Genomic DNA, 21,430 nt, shown 5'->3' with positions numbered 1-21,430 from the left:
TAGTAATAATCTTAAAACCTATGTATTGAAATCTCTCTGTTAGTGTGTCAAGTGGGTGTAAAGCGGCATAAACACAGCAGTGAAAAGCAGCTAAACCCCATTATAAAAATAAATTACTTTTAAAAACCCATGTAACAAAGACAGAGAAAGAGAGAGAAATTCTTACACAATTCGTTCAGGGGCTGTGATGCAACCCGGATTGACCATATCTAGACCCACAGCTGGATGAGACATAAGGGTGGACACTCTTGGGGCTGAGAGGTTTGGTGAGGTTGGGTGAGCAAACGCAGACCCTTTAAAGTAATACTGTGTGGTACCCATCCCATGGGTCCCAAATCTCCAGGTTCAAGGGCATCTTCCTACATCGAAAACATGCATGAGAAACCCAGAAGATGGTACACCGTGTTATGGGGAAAGGTTCCTAAAACGCACCTCATTTCTCATCTCCTTGTGCTCGGGTTCGCCATTCCAGCCACTTTACTAGCAATCTCCCAACTTGGAGCATCAGCACCTTTAACCTCCTGTTCCGTACAGGTTGCAATTTGTCCTGAGGATGAATGGGAAGATGGGGAACCAATGAGAGACTAGCTCTAGGTGTTGGGACAGGCACAGGCCACTCTATTTTCCCATCAGGAAGAAGAATTAACCACAGGTTCAGCGGCCCCCCGGAACCAGAACAGGGCCTGAAGCCATCCTGCGCTTTTACGGCCAACTCCCAAAAAGCGAGTTGTAAAATGGAGCTTCAGGGAACTGCAATTCACAAACCTGCAGAGTTATAAATGATAACTCTCGTCCACAAATATATTGAGGGAAGGCAAAGAAGAGGATTTGAAATCAAGGCAGAATTTCAGGAAACAGATTTCAGGAGGTAGATTCGAATCGCCTTTAAAGCACATGAAAAGCAGCAAAACGTTGACAATGAGGCCCTTGGCCAAAAAGGGCGTATGCGTTTTTTCCTGAATATATTCAGGAAAAAACGCATACGCCCTTTTTGGCCAACCAAGCAACCTGGAAAGGCAAATCAGCGCTACAAAGAAGTCTCGCTTCCCATCGGTCAAAAGGGCTATGCTGAGAAAAGTGTCAAAACCAGAAATGCAGGACAGGCCATGGAGAAATGGGAGCCTTGCTACGCTGATGGGCGGGATGTAAATAGCCAACAGCCATGCTGGAGAAGGGTACGGTGTGTCCTCAAACATCTAAAAAACACAGCTTACAGCGCAAGGGGCACTTCCACGCATGGGGGTATAAATTGGGAAAATTAAAAATCAGCAAGACACAAGCACACCAAAGTTTAGGGCTGCTCTGTTGCAAAGGACCTCCACTTCATTCCACCTTTAATATCGCAGGAAAGAGAAAAATGGATAAAGAAGTTGTGGTCCTTAAGTACAATGGAATATCACTCAGCCATGAAATCAATGTCATAAGGCTAGTAGCAGCATGATGAGTGGATTTATGTACGACGATTCTAAGTGAAATAAGTCACACAGAAAAGGACACTTCTCATAAGATATCACTTATACAGGGAAAGTAAAAACCGTTACACTTCAACTGAATTATAAAACAGAACAGAGTCACACATGCAGAAAACACACTATGGCTGCTTAACAGGAAAGGTGAGGTGGGGTGATACATAAAACAAGGGTTTCAAATTAGCTGAGATACCGTTCCATAATCCCAATATGTAATAGACAAGACCAACTCCTTGCTCAGAGAACTGGACTCAACACCCCCTATTCACCACACAAGGATATATCTGACTAGTAATAATCTTAAAACCTATGTATTGAAATCTCTCTGTTAGTGTGTCAAGTGGGCGTAAAGCGGCAGAAACACAGCAGTGAAAAGCAGCTAAACCCCATTATAAAAATAAATTACTTTTAAAAACCCATGAAACAAAGACAGTGAAAGAGAGAGAAATTCTTACACAATTCGTTCAGGGGCTGTGATGGAACCTGGATTGACCATATCTAGACCCACAGCTGGATGAGACATAAGGGTGGACACTCTTGGGGCTGAGAGATTTGGTGAGGCTGGGTGAGCAAACGCAGACCCTTTAAAGTAATACTGCGTGGTACCCATCGCATGGGTCCCAAATCTCGAGGTTCAAGGGCATCTTCCTACATCGAAAACATGCATGAGAAACCCAGAAGATGGTACACCGTGTGATGGGGAAAGGTTCTTAAAACGCACCTCATTTCTCATCTCCCTGTGCTCGGGTTCGCCATTCCAGCCACTTTACTAGCAATCTCCCTACTTGGAGCATCAGCACCTTTAACCTCCTGTTCCGTACAGGTTGCAATTTGTCCTGAGGATGAACGGGAAGACGGGGAAGCAATGAGAGACTAGCTCTTGGTATTGGGACAGACACAGGTCACTCTATTTTCCCATCAGGAAGAAGAATTATCCACAGGCTCAGCCTGCCCCCCAGAACCAGAACAGGGCCTGAAGCCATCCTGCGCTTTTGCGGCCAGCTCCCAAAAAAGCAAGTTGTAAAATGGAGCTTCAGGGCACTGCAATTCACAAACCTGCAGTGTTATAAATGATAACTCTCGTCCACAAATATATTGAGGGAAGGCAAAAAAGAGGATTTGAAATCAAGGCAGAATTGCAGGAAACAGATTTCAGGAAGTAGATTCGAATTGCCTTTAAAGCACATGAAAAGCGGCAAAACGTTGACAATGATGCCCTTGGCCAAAAAGTGCGTATGCGTTTTTTCCTGAATATATTCAGGAAAAAACGCATACGCCCTTTTTGGCCAACCAAGCAACCTGGAAAGGCAAATCAGCGCTACAAAGAAGTCTCGCTTCCCATCGGTCAAAAGGGCCATGCTGAGAAAAGTGTCAAAACCAGAAATGCAGAACAGGCCATGGAGAAATGGGAGCCTTGCTACGCTGATGGGCGGAATGTAAATTGCCAACAGCCACGCTGGAGAAGGGTACGGTGTGTCCTGAAACATCTAAAAAACACAGCTTAGAGCGCATAGGGCACTTCCACGCATGGGGGTATAAATTGGGAAAATTAAAAATCAGCAAGACACAAGCACACCAAAGTTTAGGGCTGCTCTGTTGCCAAGGACCTCCACTTCATTCCACCTTAAATATCCCAGGAAAGAGAAAAATGGATAAAGAAGTTGTGGTCCTTATGTACAATGGAATATCACTCAGCCATGAAATCAATGTCATAAGGCTAGTAGCAGCATGATGAGTGGATTTAGGTACAACGATTCTAAGTGAAATAAGTCACACAGAAAAGGACACTTCTCATAATATATCACTTATACAGGGAAAGTAAAAACCATTACACTTGAACTGAATTCCAAAACAGAACAGAGTCACACATGCAGAAAACACACTATGGCTGCTTAACAGGAAAGGTGAGGTGGGGTGATACATAAAACAAGGGTTTCAAATTAGCTGAGATACCGTTCCATAAACCCAACATGTAATAGACAAGACCTACTCCTTGCTCAGAGAACTGGATTTAACACCCCCTATTCACCACACAAGGATATATCTGACTAGTAATAATCTTAAAACCTATGTATTGAAATCTCTCTGTTAGTGTGTCAAGTGGGTGTAAAGCGGCATAAACACAGCAGTGAAAAGCAGCTAAACCCCATTATAAAAATAAATTACTTTTAAAAACCCATGTAACAAAGACAGAGAAAGAGAGAGAAATTCTTACACAATTCGTTCAGGGGCTGTGATGCAACCCGGATTGACCATATCTAGACCCACAGCTGGATGAGACATAAGGGTGGACACTCTTGGGGCTGAGAGGTTTGGTGAGGTTGGGTGAGCAAACGCAGACCCTTTAAAGTAATACTGTGTGGTACCCATCCCATGGGTCCCAAATCTCCAGGTTCAAGGGCATCTTCCTACATCGAAAACATGCATGAGAAACCCAGAAGATGGTACACCGTGTGATGGGGAAAGGTTCCTAAAACGCATCTCATTTCTCATCTCCTTGTGCTCGGGTTCGCCATTCCAGCCACTTTACTAGCAATCTCCCAACTTGGAGCATCAGCACCTTTAACCTCCTGTTCCGTACAGGTTGCAATTTGTCCTGAGGATGAATGGGAAGATGGGGAACCAATGAGAGACTAGCTCTAGGTGTTGGGACAGGCACAGGTCACTCTATTTTCCCATCAGGAAGAAGAATTAACCACAGGTTCAGCGGCCCCCCGGAACCAGAACAGGGCCTGAAGCCATCCTGCGCTTTTACGGCCAACTCCCAAAAGGCGAGTTGTAAAATGGAGCTTCAGGGAACTGCAATTCACAAACCTGCAGAGTTATAAATGATAACTCTCGTCCACAAATATATTGAGGGAAGGCAAAGAAGAGGATTTGAAATCAAGGCAGAATTTCAGGAAACAGATTTCAGGAGGTAGATTCGAATCGCCTTTAAAGCACATGAAAAGCAGCAAAACGTTGACAATGAGGCCCTTGGCCAAAAAGGGCGTATGCGTTTTTTCCTGAATATATTCAGGAAAAAACGCATACGCCCTTTTTGGCCAACCAAGCAACCTGGAAAGGCAAATCAGCGCTACAAAGAAGTCTCGCTTCCCATCGGTCAAAAGGGCTATGCTGAGAAAAGTGTCAAAACCAGAAATGCAGGACAGGCCATGGAGAAATGGGAGCCTTGCTACGCTGATGGGCGGGATGTAAATAGCCAACAGCCATGCTGGAGAAGGGTACGGTGTGTCCTCAAACATCTAAAAAACACAGCTTACAGCGCAAGGGGCACTTCCACGCATGGGGGTATAAATTGGGAAAATTAAAAATCAGCAAGACACAAGCACACCAAAGTTTAGGGCTGCTCTGTTGCAAAGGACCTCCACTTCATTCCACCTTTAATATCGCAGGAAAGAGAAAAATGGATAAAGAAGTTGTGGTCCTTAAGTACAATGGAATATCACTCAGCCATGAAATCAATGTCATAAGGCTAGTAGCAGCATGATGAGTGGATTTAGGTACGACGATTCTAAGTGAAATAAGTCACACAGAAAAGGACACTTCTCATAAGATATCACTTATACAGGGAAAGTAAAAACCATTACACTTGAACTGAATTACAAAACAGAACAGAGTCACACATGCAGAAAACACACTATGGCTGCTTAACAGGAAAGGTGAGGTGGGGTGATACATAAAACAAGGGTTTCAAATTAGCTGAGATACCGTTCCATAAACCCAACATGTAATAGACAAGACCTACTCCTTGCTCAGAGAACTGGACTTAACACCCCCTATTCACCACACAAGGATATATCTGACTAGTAATAATCTTAAAACCTATGTATTGAAATCTCTCTGTTAGTGTGTCAAGTGGGTGTAAAGCAGCATAAACACAGCAGTGAAAAGCAGCTAAACCCCATTATAAAAATAAATTACTTTTAAAAACCCATGAAACAAAGACAGAGAAAGAGAGAGAAATTCTTACACAATTCGTTCAGGGGCTGTGATGCAACCCGGATTGACCATATCTAGACCCACAGCTGGATGAGACATAACGGTGGACACTCTTGGGGCTGAGAGGTTTGGTGAGGTTGGGTGAGCAAACGCAGACCCTTTAAAGTAATACTGTGTGGTACCCATCCCATGGGTACCAAATCTCCAGGTTCAAGGGCATCTTCCTACATCGAAAACATGCATGAGAAACCCAGAAGATGGTACACCGTGTGATGGGGAAAGCTTTCTAAAACGCACCTCATTTGTCATCTCCTTGAGCTCGGGTTCGCAATTCCAGCCACTTTACTAGCAATCTCCCTACTTGGAGTATCAGCACCTTTAACCTCCTGTTCCGTACAGGTTGCAATTTGTCCTGAGGATGAACGGGAAGACGGGGAAGCAATGAGAGACTAGCTCTTGGTATTGGGACAGACACAGGTCACTCTATTTTCCCATCAGGAAGAAGAATTATCCACAGGCTCAGCCTGCCCCCCAGAACCAGAACAGGGCCTGAAGCCATCCTGCGCTTTTGCGGCCAGGTCCCAAAAAAGCAAGTTGTAAAATGGAGCTTCAGGGCACTGCAATTCACAAACCTACAGAGTTATAAATGATAACTCTCGTCCACAAATATATTGAGGGAAGGCAAAGAAGAGGATTTGAAATCAAGGCAGAATTGCAGGAAACAGATTTCAGGAGGTAGATTCGAATCGCCTTTAAAGCACATGAAAAGCGGCAAAACGTTGACAATGATGCCCTTGGCCAAAAAGTGCGTATGCGTTTTTTCCTGAATATATTCAGGAAAAAACGCATACGCCCTTTTTGGCCAACCAAGCAACCTGGAAAGGCAAATAAGCGCTACAAAGAAGTCTCGCTTCCCATCGGTCAAAAGGGCCATGCTGAGAAAAGTGTCAAAGCCAGAAATGCAGAACAGGCCATGGAGAAATGGGAGCCTTGCTACGCTGATGGGCGGAATGTAAATTGCGAACAGCCACGCTGGAGAAGGGTACGGTGTGTCCTGAAACATCTAAAAAACACAGCTTAGAGCGCATAGGGCACTTCCACGCATGGGGGTATAAATTGGGAAAATTAAAAATCAGCAAGACACAAGCACACCAAAGTTTAGGGCTGCTCTGTTGCCAAGGACCTCCACTTCATTCCACCTTAAATATCCCAGGAAAGAGAAAAATGGATAAAGAAGTTGTGGTCCTTATGTACAATGGAATATCACTCAGCCATGAAATCAATGTCATAAGGCTAGTAGCAGCATGATGAGTGGATTTAGGTACAACGATTCTAAGTGAAATAAGTCACACAGAAAAGGACACTTCTCATAATATATCACTTATACAGGGAAAGTAAAAACCATTACACTTGAACTGAATTCCAAAACAGAACAGAGTCACACATGCAGAAAACACACTATGGCTGCTTAACAGGAAAGGTGAGGTGGGGTGATACATAAAACAAGGGTTTCAAATTAGCTGAGATACCGTTCCATAAACCCAACATGTAATAGACAAGACCTACTCCTTGCTCAGAGAACTGGACTTAACACCCCCTATTCACCACACAAGGATATATCTGACTAGTAATAATCTTAAAACCTATGTATTGAAATCTCTCTGTTAGTGTGTCAAGTGGGTGTAAAGCGGCATAAACACAGCAGTGAAAAGCAGCTAAACCCCATTATAAAAATAAATTACTTTTAAAAACCCATGTAACAAAGACAGAGAAAGAGAGAGAAATTCTTACACAATTCGTTCAGGGGCTGTGATGCAACCCGGATTGACCATATCTAGACCCACAGCTGGATGAGACATAAGGGTGGACACTCTTGGGGCTGAGAGGTTTGGTGAGGTTGGGTGAGCAAACGCAGACCCTTTAAAGTAATACTGTGTGGTACCCATCCCATGGGTCCCAAATCTCCAGGTTCAAGGGCATCTTCCTACATCGAAAACATGCATGAGAAACCCAGAAGATGGTACACCGTGTTATGGGGAAAGGTTCCTAAAACGCACCTCATTTCTCATCTCCTTGTGCTCGGGTTCGCCATTCCAGCCACTTTACTAGCAATCTCCCAACTTGGAGCATCAGCACCTTTAACCTCCTGTTCCGTACAGGTTGCAATTTGTCCTGAGGATGAATGGGAAGATGGGGAACCAATGAGAGACTAGCTCTAGGTGTTGGGACAGGCACAGGTCACTCTATTTTCCCATCAGGAAGAAGAATTAACCACAGGTTCAGCGGCCCCCCGGAACCAGAACAGGGCCTGAAGCCATCCTGCGCTTTTACGGCCAACTCCCAAAAAGCGAGTTGTAAAATGGAGCTTCAGGGAACTGCAATTCACAAACCTGCAGAGTTATAAATGATAACTCTCGTCCACAAATATATTGAGGGAAGGCAAAGAAGAGGATTTGAAATCAAGGCAGAATTTCAGGAAACAGATTTCAGGAGGTAGATTCGAATCGCCTTTAAAGCACATGAAAAGCAGCAAAACGTTGACAATGAGGCCCTTGGCCAAAAAGGGCGTATGCGTTTTTTCCTGAATATATTCAGGAAAAAACGCATACGCCCTTTTTGGCCAACCAAGCAACCTGGAAAGGCAAATCAGCGCTACAAAGAAGTCTCGCTTCCCATCAGTCAAAAGGGCTATGCTGAGAAAAGTGTCAAAACCAGAAATGCAGGACAGGCCATGGAGAAATGGGAGCCTTGCTACGCTGATGGGCGGGATGTAAATAGCCAACAGCCATGCTGGAGAAGGGTACGGTGTGTCCTCAAACATCTAAAAAACACAGCTTACAGCGCAAGGGGCACTTCCACGCATGGGGGTATAAATTGGGAAAATTAAAAATCAGCAAGACACAAGCACACCAAAGTTTAGGGCTGCTCTGTTGCAAAGGACCTCCACTTCATTCCACCTTTAATATCGCAGGAAAGAGAAAAATGGATAAAGAAGTTGTGGTCCTTAAGTACAATGGAATATCACTCAGCCATGAAATCAATGTCATAAGGCTAGTAGCAGCATGATGAGTGGATTTAGGTACGACGATTCTAAGTGAAATAAGTCACACAGAAAAGGACACTTCTCATAAGATATCACTTATACAGGGAAAGTAAAAACCATTACACTTGAACTGAATTACAAAACAGAACAGAGTCACACATGCAGAAAACACACTATGGCTGCTTAACAGGAAAGGTGAGGTGGGGTGATACATAAAACAAGGGTTTCAAATTAGCTGAGATACCGTTCCATAAACCCAACATGTAATAGACAAGACCTACTCCTTGCTCAGAGAACTGGACTTAACACCCCCTATTCACCACACAAGGATATATCTGACTAGTAATAATCTTAAAACCTATGTATTGAAATCTCTCTGTTAGTGTGTCAAGTGGGTGTAAAGCAGCATAAACACAGCAGTGAAAAGCAGCTAAACCCCATTATAAAAATAAATTACTTTTAAAAACCCATGAAACAAAGACAGAGAAAGAGAGAGAAATTCTTACACAATTCGTTCAGGGGCTGTGATGCAACCCGGATTGACCATATCTAGACCCACAGCTGGATGAGACATAACGGTGGACACTCTTGGGGCTGAGAGGTTTGGTGAGGTTGGGTGAGCAAACGCAGACCCTTTAAAGTAATACTGTGTGGTACCCATCCCATGGGTACCAAATCTCCAGGTTCAAGGGCATCTTCCTACATCGAAAACATGCATGAGAAACCCAGAAGATGGTACACCGTGTGATGGGGAAAGCTTTCTAAAACGCACCTCATTTGTCATCTCCTTGAGCTCGGGTTCGCAATTCCAGCCACTTTACTAGCAATCTCCCTACTTGGAGTATCAGCACCTTTAACCTCCTGTTCCGTACAGGTTGCAATTTGTCCTGAGGATGAACGGGAAGACGGGGAAGCAATGAGAGACTAGCTCTTGGTATTGGGACAGACACAGGTCACTCTATTTTCCCATCAGGAAGAAGAATTATCCACAGGCTCAGCCTGCCCCCCAGAACCAGAACAGGGCCTGAAGCCATCCTGCGCTTTTGCGGCCAGGTCCCAAAAAAGCAAGTTGTAAAATGGAGCTTCAGGGCACTGCAATTCACAAACCTGCAGAGTTATAAATGATAACTCTCGTCCACAAATATATTGAGGGAAGGCAAAGAAGAGGATTTGAAATCAAGGCAGAATTGCAGGAAACAGATTTCAGGAGGTAGATTCGAATCGCCTTTAAAGCACATGAAAAGCGGCAAAACGTTGACAATGATGCCCTTGGCCAAAAAGTGCGTATGCGTTTTTTCCTGAATATATTCAGGAAAAAACGCATACGCCCTTTTTGGCCAACCAAGCAACCTGGAAAGGCAAATAAGCGCTACAAAGAAGTCTCGCTTCCCATCGGTCAAAAGGGCCATGCTGAGAAAAGTGTCAAAGCCAGAAATGCAGAACAGGCCATGGAGAAATGGGAGCCTTGCTACGCTGATGGGCGGAATGTAAATTGCGAACAGCCACGCTGGAGAAGGGTACGGTGTGTCCTGAAACATCTAAAAAACACAGCTTAGAGCGCATAGGGCACTTCCACGCATGGGGGTATAAATTGGGAAAATTAAAAATCAGCAAGACACAAGCACACCAAAGTTTAGGGCTGCTCTGTTGCCAAGGACCTCCACTTCATTCCACCTTAAATATCCCAGGAAAGAGAAAAATGGATAAAGAAGTTGTGGTCCTTATGTACAATGGAATATCACTCAGCCATGAAATCAATGTCATAAGGCTAGTAGCAGCATGATGAGTGGATTTAGGTACAACGATTCTAAGTGAAATAAGTCACACAGAAAAGGACACTTCTCATAATATATCACTTATACAGGGAAAGTAAAAACCATTACACTTGAACTGAATTCCAAAACAGAACAGAGTCACACATGCAGAAAACACACTATGGCTGCTTAACAGGAAAGGTGAGGTGGGGTGATACATAAAACAAGGGTTTCAAATTAGCTGAGATACCGTTCCATAAACCCAACATGTAATAGACAAGACCTACTCCTTGCTCAGAGAACTGGACTTAACACCCCCTATTCACCACACAAGGATATATCTGACTAGTAATAATCTTAAAACCTATGTATTGAAATCTCTCTGTTAGTGTGTCAAGTGGGTGTAAAGCGGCATAAACACAGCAGTGAAAAGCAGCTAAACCCCATTATAAAAATAAATTACTTTTAAAAACCCATGTAACAAAGACAGAGAAAGAGAGAGAAATTCTTACACAATTCGTTCAGGGGCTGTGATGCAACCCGGATTGACCATATCTAGACCCACAGCTGGATGAGACATAAGGGTGGACACTCTTGGGGCTGAGAGGTTTGGTGAGGTTGGGTGAGCAAACGCAGACCCTTTAAAGTAATACTGTGTGGTACCCATCCCATGGGTCCCAAATCTCCAGGTTCAAGGGCATCTTCCTACATCGAAAACATGCATGAGAAACCCAGAAGATGGTACACCGTGTTATGGGGAAAGGTTCCTAAAACGCACCTCATTTCTCATCTCCTTGTGCTCGGGTTCGCCATTCCAGCCACTTTACTAGCAATCTCCCAACTTGGAGCATCAGCACCTTTAACCTCCTGTTCCGTACAGGTTGCAATTTGTCCTGAGGATGAATGGGAAGATGGGGAACCAATGAGAGACTAGCTCTAGGTGTTGGGACAGGCACAGGTCACTCTATTTTCCCATCAGGAAGAAGAATTAACCACAGGTTCAGCGGCCCCCCGGAACCAGAACAGGGCCTGAAGCCATCCTGCGCTTTTACGGCCAACTCCCAAAAAGCGAGTTGTAAAATGGAGCTTCAGGGAACTGCAATTCACAAACCTGCAGAGTTATAAATGATAACTCTCGTCCACAAATATATTGAGGGAAGGCAAAGAAGAGGATTTGAAATCAAGGCAGAATTTCAGGAAACAGATTTCAGGAGGTAGATTCGAATCGCCTTTAAAGCACATGAAAAGCAGCAAAACGTTGACAATGAGGCCCTTGGCCAAAAAGGGCGTATGCGTTTTTTCCTGAATATATTCAGGAAAAAACGCATACGCCCTTTTTGGCCAACCAAGCAACCTGGAAAGGCAAATCAGCGCTACAAAGAAGTCTCGCTTCCCATCGGTCAAAAGGGCTATGCTGAGAAAAGTGTCAAAACCAGAAATGCAGGACAGGCCATGGAGAAATGGGAGCCTTGCTACGCTGATGGGCGGGATGTAAATAGCCAACAGCCATGCTGGAGAAGGGTACGGTGTGTCCTCAAACATCTAAAAAACACAGCTTACAGCGCAAGGGGCACTTCCACGCATGGGGGTATAAATTGGGAAAATTAAAAATCAGCAAGACACAAGCACACCAAAGTTTAGGGCTGCTCTGTTGCAAAGGACCTCCACTTCATTCCACCTTTAATATCGCAGGAAAGAGAAAAATGGATAAAGAAGTTGTGGTCCTTAAGTACAATGGAATATCACTCAGCCATGAAATCAATGTCATAAGGCTAGTAGCAGCATGATGAGTGGATTTATGTACGACGATTCTAAGTGAAATAAGTCACACAGAAAAGGACACTTCTCATAAGATATCACTTATACAGGGAAAGTAAAAACCGTTACACTTCAACTGAATTATAAAACAGAACAGAGTCACACATGCAGAAAACACACTATGGCTGCTTAACAGGAAAGGTGAGGTGGGGTGATACATAAAACAAGGGTTTCAAATTAGCTGAGATACCGTTCCATAATCCCAATATGTAATAGACAAGACCAACTCCTTGCTCAGAGAACTGGACTCAACACCCCCTATTCACCACACAAGGATATATCTGACTAGTAATAATCTTAAAACCTATGTATTGAAATCTCTCTGTTAGTGTGTCAAGTGGGCGTAAAGCGGCAGAAACACAGCAGTGAAAAGCAGCTAAACCCCATTATAAAAATAAATTACTTTTAAAAACCCATGAAACAAAGACAGTGAAAGAGAGAGAAATTCTTACACAATTCGTTCAGGGGCTGTGATGGAACCTGGATTGACCATATCTAGACCCACAGCTGGATGAGACATAAGGGTGGACACTCTTGGGGCTGAGAGATTTGGTGAGGCTGGGTGAGCAAACGCAGACCCTTTAAAGTAATACTGCGTGGTACCCATCGCATGGGTCCCAAATCTCGAGGTTCAAGGGCATCTTCCTACATCGAAAACATGCATGAGAAACCCAGAAGATGGTACACCGTGTGATGGGGAAAGGTTCTTAAAACGCACCTCATTTCTCATCTCCCTGTGCTCGGGTTCGCCATTCCAGCCACTTTACTAGCAATCTCCCTACTTGGAGCATCAGCACCTTTAACCTCCTGTTCCGTACAGGTTGCAATTTGTCCTGAGGATGAACGGGAAGACGGGGAAGCAATGAGAGACTAGCTCTTGGTATTGGGACAGACACAGGTCACTCTATTTTCCCATCAGGAAGAAGAATTATCCACAGGCTCAGCCTGCCCCCCAGAACCAGAACAGGGCCTGAAGCCATCCTGCGCTTTTGCGGCCAGCTCCCAAAAAAGCAAGTTGTAAAATGGAGCTTCAGGGCACTGCAATTCACAAACCTGCAGTGTTATAAATGATAACTCTCGTCCACAAATATATTGAGGGAAGGCAAAAAAGAGGATTTGAAATCAAGGCAGAATTGCAGGAAACAGATTTCAGGAAGTAGATTCGAATTGCCTTTAAAGCACATGAAAAGCGGCAAAACGTTGACAATGATGCCCTTGGCCAAAAAGTGCGTATGCGTTTTTTCCTGAATATATTCAGGAAAAAACGCATACGCCCTTTTTGGCCAACCAAGCAACCTGGAAAGGCAAATCAGCGCTACAAAGAAGTCTCGCTTCCCATCGGTCAAAAGGGCCATGCTGAGAAAAGTGTCAAAACCAGAAATGCAGAACAGGCCATGGAGAAATGGGAGCCTTGCTACGCTGATGGGCGGAATGTAAATTGCCAACAGCCACGCTGGAGAAGGGTACGGTGTGTCCTGAAACATCTAAAAAACACAGCTTAGAGCGCATAGGGCACTTCCACGCATGGGGGTATAAATTGGGAAAATTAAAAATCAGCAAGACACAAGCACACCAAAGTTTAGGGCTGCTCTGTTGCCAAGGACCTCCACTTCATTCCACCTTAAATATCCCAGGAAAGAGAAAAATGGATAAAGAAGTTGTGGTCCTTATGTACAATGGAATATCACTCAGCCATGAAATCAATGTCATAAGGCTAGTAGCAGCATGATGAGTGGATTTAGGTACAACGATTCTAAGTGAAATAAGTCACACAGAAAAGGACACTTCTCATAATATATCACTTATACAGGGAAAGTAAAAACCATTACACTTGAACTGAATTCCAAAACAGAACAGAGTCACACATGCAGAAAACACACTATGGCTGCTTAACAGGAAAGGTGAGGTGGGGTGATACATAAAACAAGGGTTTCAAATTAGCTGAGATACCGTTCCATAAACCCAACATGTAATAGACAAGACCTACTCCTTGCTCAGAGAACTGGATTTAACACCCCCTATTCACCACACAAGGATATATCTGACTAGTAATAATCTTAAAACCTATGTATTGAAATCTCTCTGTTAGTGTGTCAAGTGGGTGTAAAGCGGCATAAACACAGCAGTGAAAAGCAGCTAAACCCCATTATAAAAATAAATTACTTTTAAAAACCCATGTAACAAAGACAGAGAAAGAGAGAGAAATTCTTACACAATTCGTTCAGGGGCTGTGATGCAACCCGGATTGACCATATCTAGACCCACAGCTGGATGAGACATAAGGGTGGACACTCTTGGGGCTGAGAGGTTTGGTGAGGTTGGGTGAGCAAACGCAGACCCTTTAAAGTAATACTGTGTGGTACCCATCCCATGGGTCCCAAATCTCCAGGTTCAAGGGCATCTTCCTACATCGAAAACATGCATGAGAAACCCAGAAGATGGTACACCGTGTGATGGGGAAAGGTTCCTAAAACGCATCTCATTTCTCATCTCCTTGTGCTCGGGTTCGCCATTCCAGCCACTTTACTAGCAATCTCCCAACTTGGAGCATCAGCACCTTTAACCTCCTGTTCCGTACAGGTTGCAATTTGTCCTGAGGATGAATGGGAAGATGGGGAACCAATGAGAGACTAGCTCTAGGTGTTGGGACAGGCACAGGTCACTCTATTTTCCCATCAGGAAGAAGAATTAACCACAGGTTCAGCGGCCCCCCGGAACCAGAACAGGGCCTGAAGCCATCCTGCGCTTTTACGGCCAACTCCCAAAAGGCGAGTTGTAAAATGGAGCTTCAGGGAACTGCAATTCACAAACCTGCAGAGTTATAAATGATAACTCTCGTCCACAAATATATTGAGGGAAGGCAAAGAAGAGGATTTGAAATCAAGGCAGAATTTCAGGAAACAGATTTCAGGAGGTAGATTCGAATCGCCTTTAAAGCACATGAAAAGCAGCAAAACGTTGACAATGAGGCCCTTGGCCAAAAAGGGCGTATGCGTTTTTTCCTGAATATATTCAGGAAAAAACGCATACGCCCTTTTTGGCCAACCAAGCAACCTGGAAAGGCAAATCAGCGCTACAAAGAAGTCTCGCTTCCCATCGGTCAAAAGGGCTATGCTGAGAAAAGTGTCAAAACCAGAAATGCAGGACAGGCCATGGAGAAATGGGAGCCTTGCTACGCTGATGGGCGGGATGTAAATAGCCAACAGCCATGCTGGAGAAGGGTACGGTGTGTCCTCAAACATCTAAAAAACACAGCTTACAGCGCAAGGGGCACTTCCACGCATGGGGGTATAAATTGGGAAAATTAAAAATCAGCAAGACACAAGCACACCAAAGTTTAGGGCTGCTCTGTTGCAAAGGACCTCCACTTCATTCCACCTTTAATATCGCAGGAAAGAGAAAAATGGATAAAGAAGTTGTGGTCCTTAAGTACAATGGAATATCACTCAGCCATGAAATCAATGTCATAAGGCTAGTAGCAGCATGATGAGTGGATTTAGGTACGACGATTCTAAGTGAAATAAGTCACACAGAAAAGGACACTTCTCATAAGATATCACTTATACAGGGAAAGTAAAAACCATTACACTTGAACTGAATTACAAAACAGAACAGAGTCACACATGCAGAAAACACACTATGGCTGCTTAACAGGAAAGGTGAGGTGGGGTGATACATAAAACAAGGGTTTCAAATTAGCTGAGATACCGTTCCATAAACCCAACATGTAATAGACAAGACCTACTCCTTGCTCAGAGAACTGGACTTAACACCCCCTATTCACCACACAAGGATATATCTGACTAGTAATAATCTTAAAACCTATGTATTGAAATCTCTCTGTTAGTGTGTCAAGTGGGTGTAAAGCAGCATAAACACAGCAGTGAAAAGCAGCTAAACCCCATTATAAAAATAAATTACTTTTAAAAACCCATGAAACAAAGACAGAGAAAGAGAGAGAAATTCTTACACAATTCGTTCAGGGGCTGTGATGCAACCCGGATTGACCATATCTAGACCCACAGCTGGATGAGACATAACGGTGGACACTCTTGGGGCTGAGAGGTTTGGTGAGGTTGGGTGAGCAAACGCAGACCCTTTAAAGTAATACTGTGTGGTACCCATCCCATGGGTACCAAATCTCCAGGTTCAAGGGCATCTTCCTACATCGAAAACATGCATGAGAAACCCAGAAGATGGTACACCGTGTGATGGGGAAAGCTTTCTAAAACGCACCTCATTTGTCATCTCCTTGAGCTCGGGTTCGCAATTCCAGCCACTTTACTAGCAATCTCCCTACTTGGAGTATCAGCACCTTTAACCTCCTGTTCCGTACAGGTTGCAATTTGTCCTGAGGATGAACGGGAAGACGGGGAAGCAATGAGAGACTAGCTCTTGGTATTGGGACAGACACAGGTCACTCTATTTTCCCATCAGGAAGAAGAATTATCCACAGGCTCAGCCTGCCCCCCAGAACCAGAACAGGGCCTGAAGCCATCCTGCGCTTTTGCGGCCAGGTCCCAAAAAAGCAAGTTGTAAAATGGAGCTTCAGGGCACTGCAATTCACAAACCTGCAGAGTTATAAATGATAACTCTCGTCCACAAATATATTGAGGGAAGGCAAAGAAGAGGATTTGAAATCAAGGCAGAATTGCAGGAAACAGATTTCAGGAGGTAGATTCGAATCGCCTTTAAAGCACATGAAAAGCGGCAAAACGTTGACAATGATGCCCTTGGCCAAAAAGTGCGTATGCGTTTTTTCCTGAATATATTCAGGAAAAAACGCATACGCCCTTTTTGGCCAACCAAGCAACCTGGAAAGGCAAATAAGCGCTACAAAGAAGTCTCGCTTCCCATCGGTCAAAAGGGCCATGCTGAGAAAAGTGTCAAAGCCAGAAATGCAGAACAGGCCATGGAGAAATGGGAGCCTTGCTACGCTGATGGGCGGAATGTAAATTGCGAACAGCCACGCTGGAGAAGGGTACGGTGTGTCCTGAAACATCTAAAAAACACAGCTTAGAGCGCATAGGGCACTTCCACGCATGGGGGTATAAATTGGGAAAATTAAAAATCAGCAAGACACAAGCACACCAAAGTTTAGGGCTGCTCTGTTGCCAAGGACCTCCACTTCATTCCACCTTAAATATCCCAGGAAAGAGAAAAATGGATAAAGAAGTTGTGGTCCTTATGTACAATGGAATATCACTCAGCCATGAAATCAATGTCATAAGGCTAGTAGCAGCATGATGAGTGGATTTAGGTACAACGATTCTAAGTGAAATAAGTCACACAGAAAAGGACACTTCTCATAATATATCACTTATACAGGGAAAGTAAAAACCATTACACTTGAACTGAATTCCAAAACAGAACAGAGTCACACATGCAGAAAACACACTATGGCTGCTTAACAGGAAAGGTGAGGTGGGGTGATACATAAAACAAGGGTTTCAAATTAGCTGAGATACCGTTCCATAAACCCAACATGTAATAGACAAGACCTACTCCTTGCTCAGAGAACTGGACTTAACACCCCCTATTCACCACACAAGGATATATCTGACTAGTAATAATCTTAAAACCTATGTATTGAAATCTCTCTGTTAGTGTGTCAAGTGGGTGTAAAGCGGCATAAACACAGCAGTGAAAAGCAGCTAAACCCCATTATAAAAATAAATTACTTTTAAAAACCCATGTAACAAAGACAGAGAAAGAGAGAGAAATTCTTACACAATTCGTTCAGGGGCTGTGATGCAACCCGGATTGACCATATCTAGACCCACAGCTGGATGAGACATAAGGGTGGACACTCTTGGGGCTGAGAGGTTTGGTGAGGTTGGGTGAGCAAACGCAGACCCTTTAAAGTAATACTGTGTGGTACCCATCCCATGGGTCCCAAATCTCCAGGTTCAAGGGCATCTTCCTACATCGAAAACATGCATGAGAAACCCAGAAGATGGTACACCGTGTTATGGGGAAAGGTTCCTAAAACGCACCTCATTTCTCATCTCCTTGTGCTCGGGTTCGCCATTCCAGCCACTTTACTAGCAATCTCCCAACTTGGAGCATCAGCACCTTTAACCTCCTGTTCCGTACAGGTTGCAATTTGTCCTGAGGATGAATGGGAAGATGGGGAACCAATGAGAGACTAGCTCTAGGTGTTGGGACAGGCACAGGTCACTCTATTTTCCCATCAGGAAGAAGAATTAACCACAGGTTCAGCGGCCCCCCGGAACCAGAACAGGGCCTGAAGCCATCCTGCGCTTTTACGGCCAACTCCCAAAAAGCGAGTTGTAAAATGGAGCTTCAGGGAACTGCAATTCACAAACCTGCAGAGTTATAAATGATAACTCTCGTCCACAAATATATTGAGGGAAGGCAAAGAAGAGGATTTGAAATCAAGGCAGAATTTCAGGAAACAGATTTCAGGAGGTAGATTCGAATCGCCTTTAAAGCACATGAAAAGCAGCAAAACGTTGACAATGAGGCCCTTGGCCAAAAAGGGCGTATGCGTTTTTTCCTGAATATATTCAGGAAAAAACGCATACGCCCTTTTTGGCCAACCAAGCAACCTGGAAAGGCAAATCAGCGCTACAAAGAAGTCTCGCTTCCCATCGGTCAAAAGGGCTATGCTGAGAAAAGTGTCAAAACCAGAAATGCAGGACAGGCCATGGAGAAATGGGAGCCTTGCTACGCTGATGGGCGGGATGTAAATAGCCAACAGCCATGCTGGAGAAGGGTACGGTGTGTCCTCAAACATCTAAAAAACACAGCTTACAGCGCAAGGGGCACTTCCACGCATGGGGGTATAAATTGGGAAAATTAAAAATCAGCAAGACACAAGCACACCAAAGTTTAGGGCTGCTCTGTTGCAAAGGACCTCCACTTCATTCCACCTTTAATATCGCAGGAAAGAGAAAAATGGATAAAGAAGTTGTGGTCCTTAAGTACAATGGAATATCACTCAGCCATGAAATCAATGTCATAAGGCTAGTAGCAGCATGATGAGTGGATTTAGGTACGACGATTCTAAGTGAAATAAGTCACACAGAAAAGGACACTTCTCATAAGATATCACTTATACAGGGAAAGTAAAAACCATTACACTTGAACTGAATTACAAAACAGAACAGAGTCACACATGCAGAAAACACACTATGGCTGCTTAACAGGAAAGGTGAGGTGGGGTGATACATAAAACAAGGGTTTCAAATTAGCTGAGATACCGTTCCATAAACCCAACATGTAATAGACAAGACCTACTCCTTGCTCAGAGAACTGGACTTAACACCCCCTATTCACCACACAAGGATATATCTGACTAGTAATAATCTTAAAACCTATGTATTGAAATCTCTCTGTTAGTGTGTCAAGTGGGTGTAAAGCAGCATAAACACAGCAGTGAAAAGCAGCTAAACCCCATTATAAAAATAAATTACTTTTAAAAACCCATGAAACAAAGACAGAGAAAGAGAGAGAAATTCTTACACAATTCGTTCAGGGGCTGTGATGCAACCCGGATTGACCATATCTAGACCCACAGCTGGATGAGACATAACGGTGGACACTCTTGGGGCTGAGAGGTTTGGTGAGGTTGGGTGAGCAAACGCAGACCCTTTAAAGTAATACTGTGTGGTACCCATCCCATGGGTACCAAATCTCCAGGTTCAAGGGCATCTTCCTACATCGAAAACATGCATGAGAAACCCAGAAGATGGTACACCGTGTGATGGGGAAAGCTTTCTAAAACGCACCTCATTTGTCATCTCCTTGAGCTCGGGTTCGCAATTCCAGCCACTTTACTAGCAATCTCCCTACTTGGAGTATCAGCACCTTTAACCTCCTGTTCCGTACAGGTTGCAATTTGTCCTGAGGATGAACGGGAAGACGGGGAAGCAATGAGAGACTAGCTCTTGGTATTGGGACAGACACAGGTCACTCTATTTTCCCATCAGGAAGAAGAATTATCCACAGGCTCAGCCTGCCCCCCAGAACCAGAACAGGGCCTGAAGCCATCCTGCGCTTTTGCGGCCAGGTCCCAAAAAAGCAAGTTGTAAAATGGAGCTTCAGGGCACTGCAATTCACAAACCTGCAGAGTTATAAATGATAACTCTCGTCCACAAATATATTGAGGGAAGGCAAAGAAGAGGATTTGAAATCAAGGCAGAATTGCAGGAAACAGATTTCAGGAGGTAGATTCGAATCGCCTTTAAAGCACATGAAAAGCGGCAAAACGTTGACAATGATGCCCTTGGCCAAAAAGTGCGTATGCGTTTTTTCCTGAATATATTCAGGAAAAAACGCATACGCCCTTTTTGGCCAACCAAGCAACCTGGAAAGGCAAATAAGCGCTACAAAGAAGTCTCGCTTCCCATCGGTCAAAAGGGCCATGCTGAGAAAAGTGTCAAAGCCAGAAATGCAGAACAGGCCATGGAGAAATGGGAGCCTTGCTACGCTGATGGGCGGAATGTAAATTGCGAACAGCCACGCTGGAGAAGGGTACGGTGTGTCCTGAAACATCTAAAAAACACAGCTTAGAGCGCATAGGGCACTTCCACGCATGGGGGTATAAATTGGGAAAATTAAAAATCAGCAAGACACAAGCACACCAAAGTTTAGGGCTGCTCTGTTGCCAAGGACCTCCACTTCATTCCACCTTAAATATCCCAGGAAAGAGAAAAATGGATAAAGAAGTTGTGGTCCTTATGTACAATGGAATATCACTCAGCCATGAAATCAATGTCATAAGGCTAGTAGCAGCATGATGAGTGGATTTAGGTACAACGATTCTAAGTGAAATAAGTCACACAGAAAAGGACACTTCTCATAATATATCACTTATACAGGGAAAGTAAAAACCATTACACTTGAACTGAATTCCAAAACAGAACAGAGTCACACATGCAGAAAACACACTATGGCTGCTTAACAGGAAAGGTGAGGTGGGGTGATACATAAAACAAGGGTTTCAAATTAGCTGAGATACCGTTCCATAAACCCAACATGTAATAGACAAGACCTACTCCTTGCTCAGAGAACTGGACTTAACACCCCCTATTCACCACACAAGGATATATCTGACTAGTAATAATCTTAAAACCTATGTATTGAAATCTCTCTGTTAGTGTGTCAAGTGGGTGTAAAGCGGCATAAACACAGCAGTGAAAAGCAGCTAAACCCCATTATAAAAATAAATTACTTTTAAAAACCCATGTAACAAAGACAGAGAAAGAGAGAGAAATTCTTACACAATTCGTTCAGGGGCTGTGATGCAACCCGGATTGACCATATCTAGACCCACAGCTGGATGAGACATAAGGGTGGACACTCTTGGGGCTGAGAGGTTTGGTGAGGTTGGGTGAGCAAACGCAGACCCTTTAAAGTAATACTGTGTGGTACCCATC

Source organism: Balaenoptera physalus (assembly GCF_965194825.1).
Source record: "Balaenoptera physalus genome assembly, chromosome: X".
Taxonomy (NCBI): Eukaryota; Metazoa; Chordata; class Mammalia; order Artiodactyla; family Balaenopteridae; genus Balaenoptera; species Balaenoptera physalus.
Note: the sequence above shows the minus strand (reverse complement) of the source record.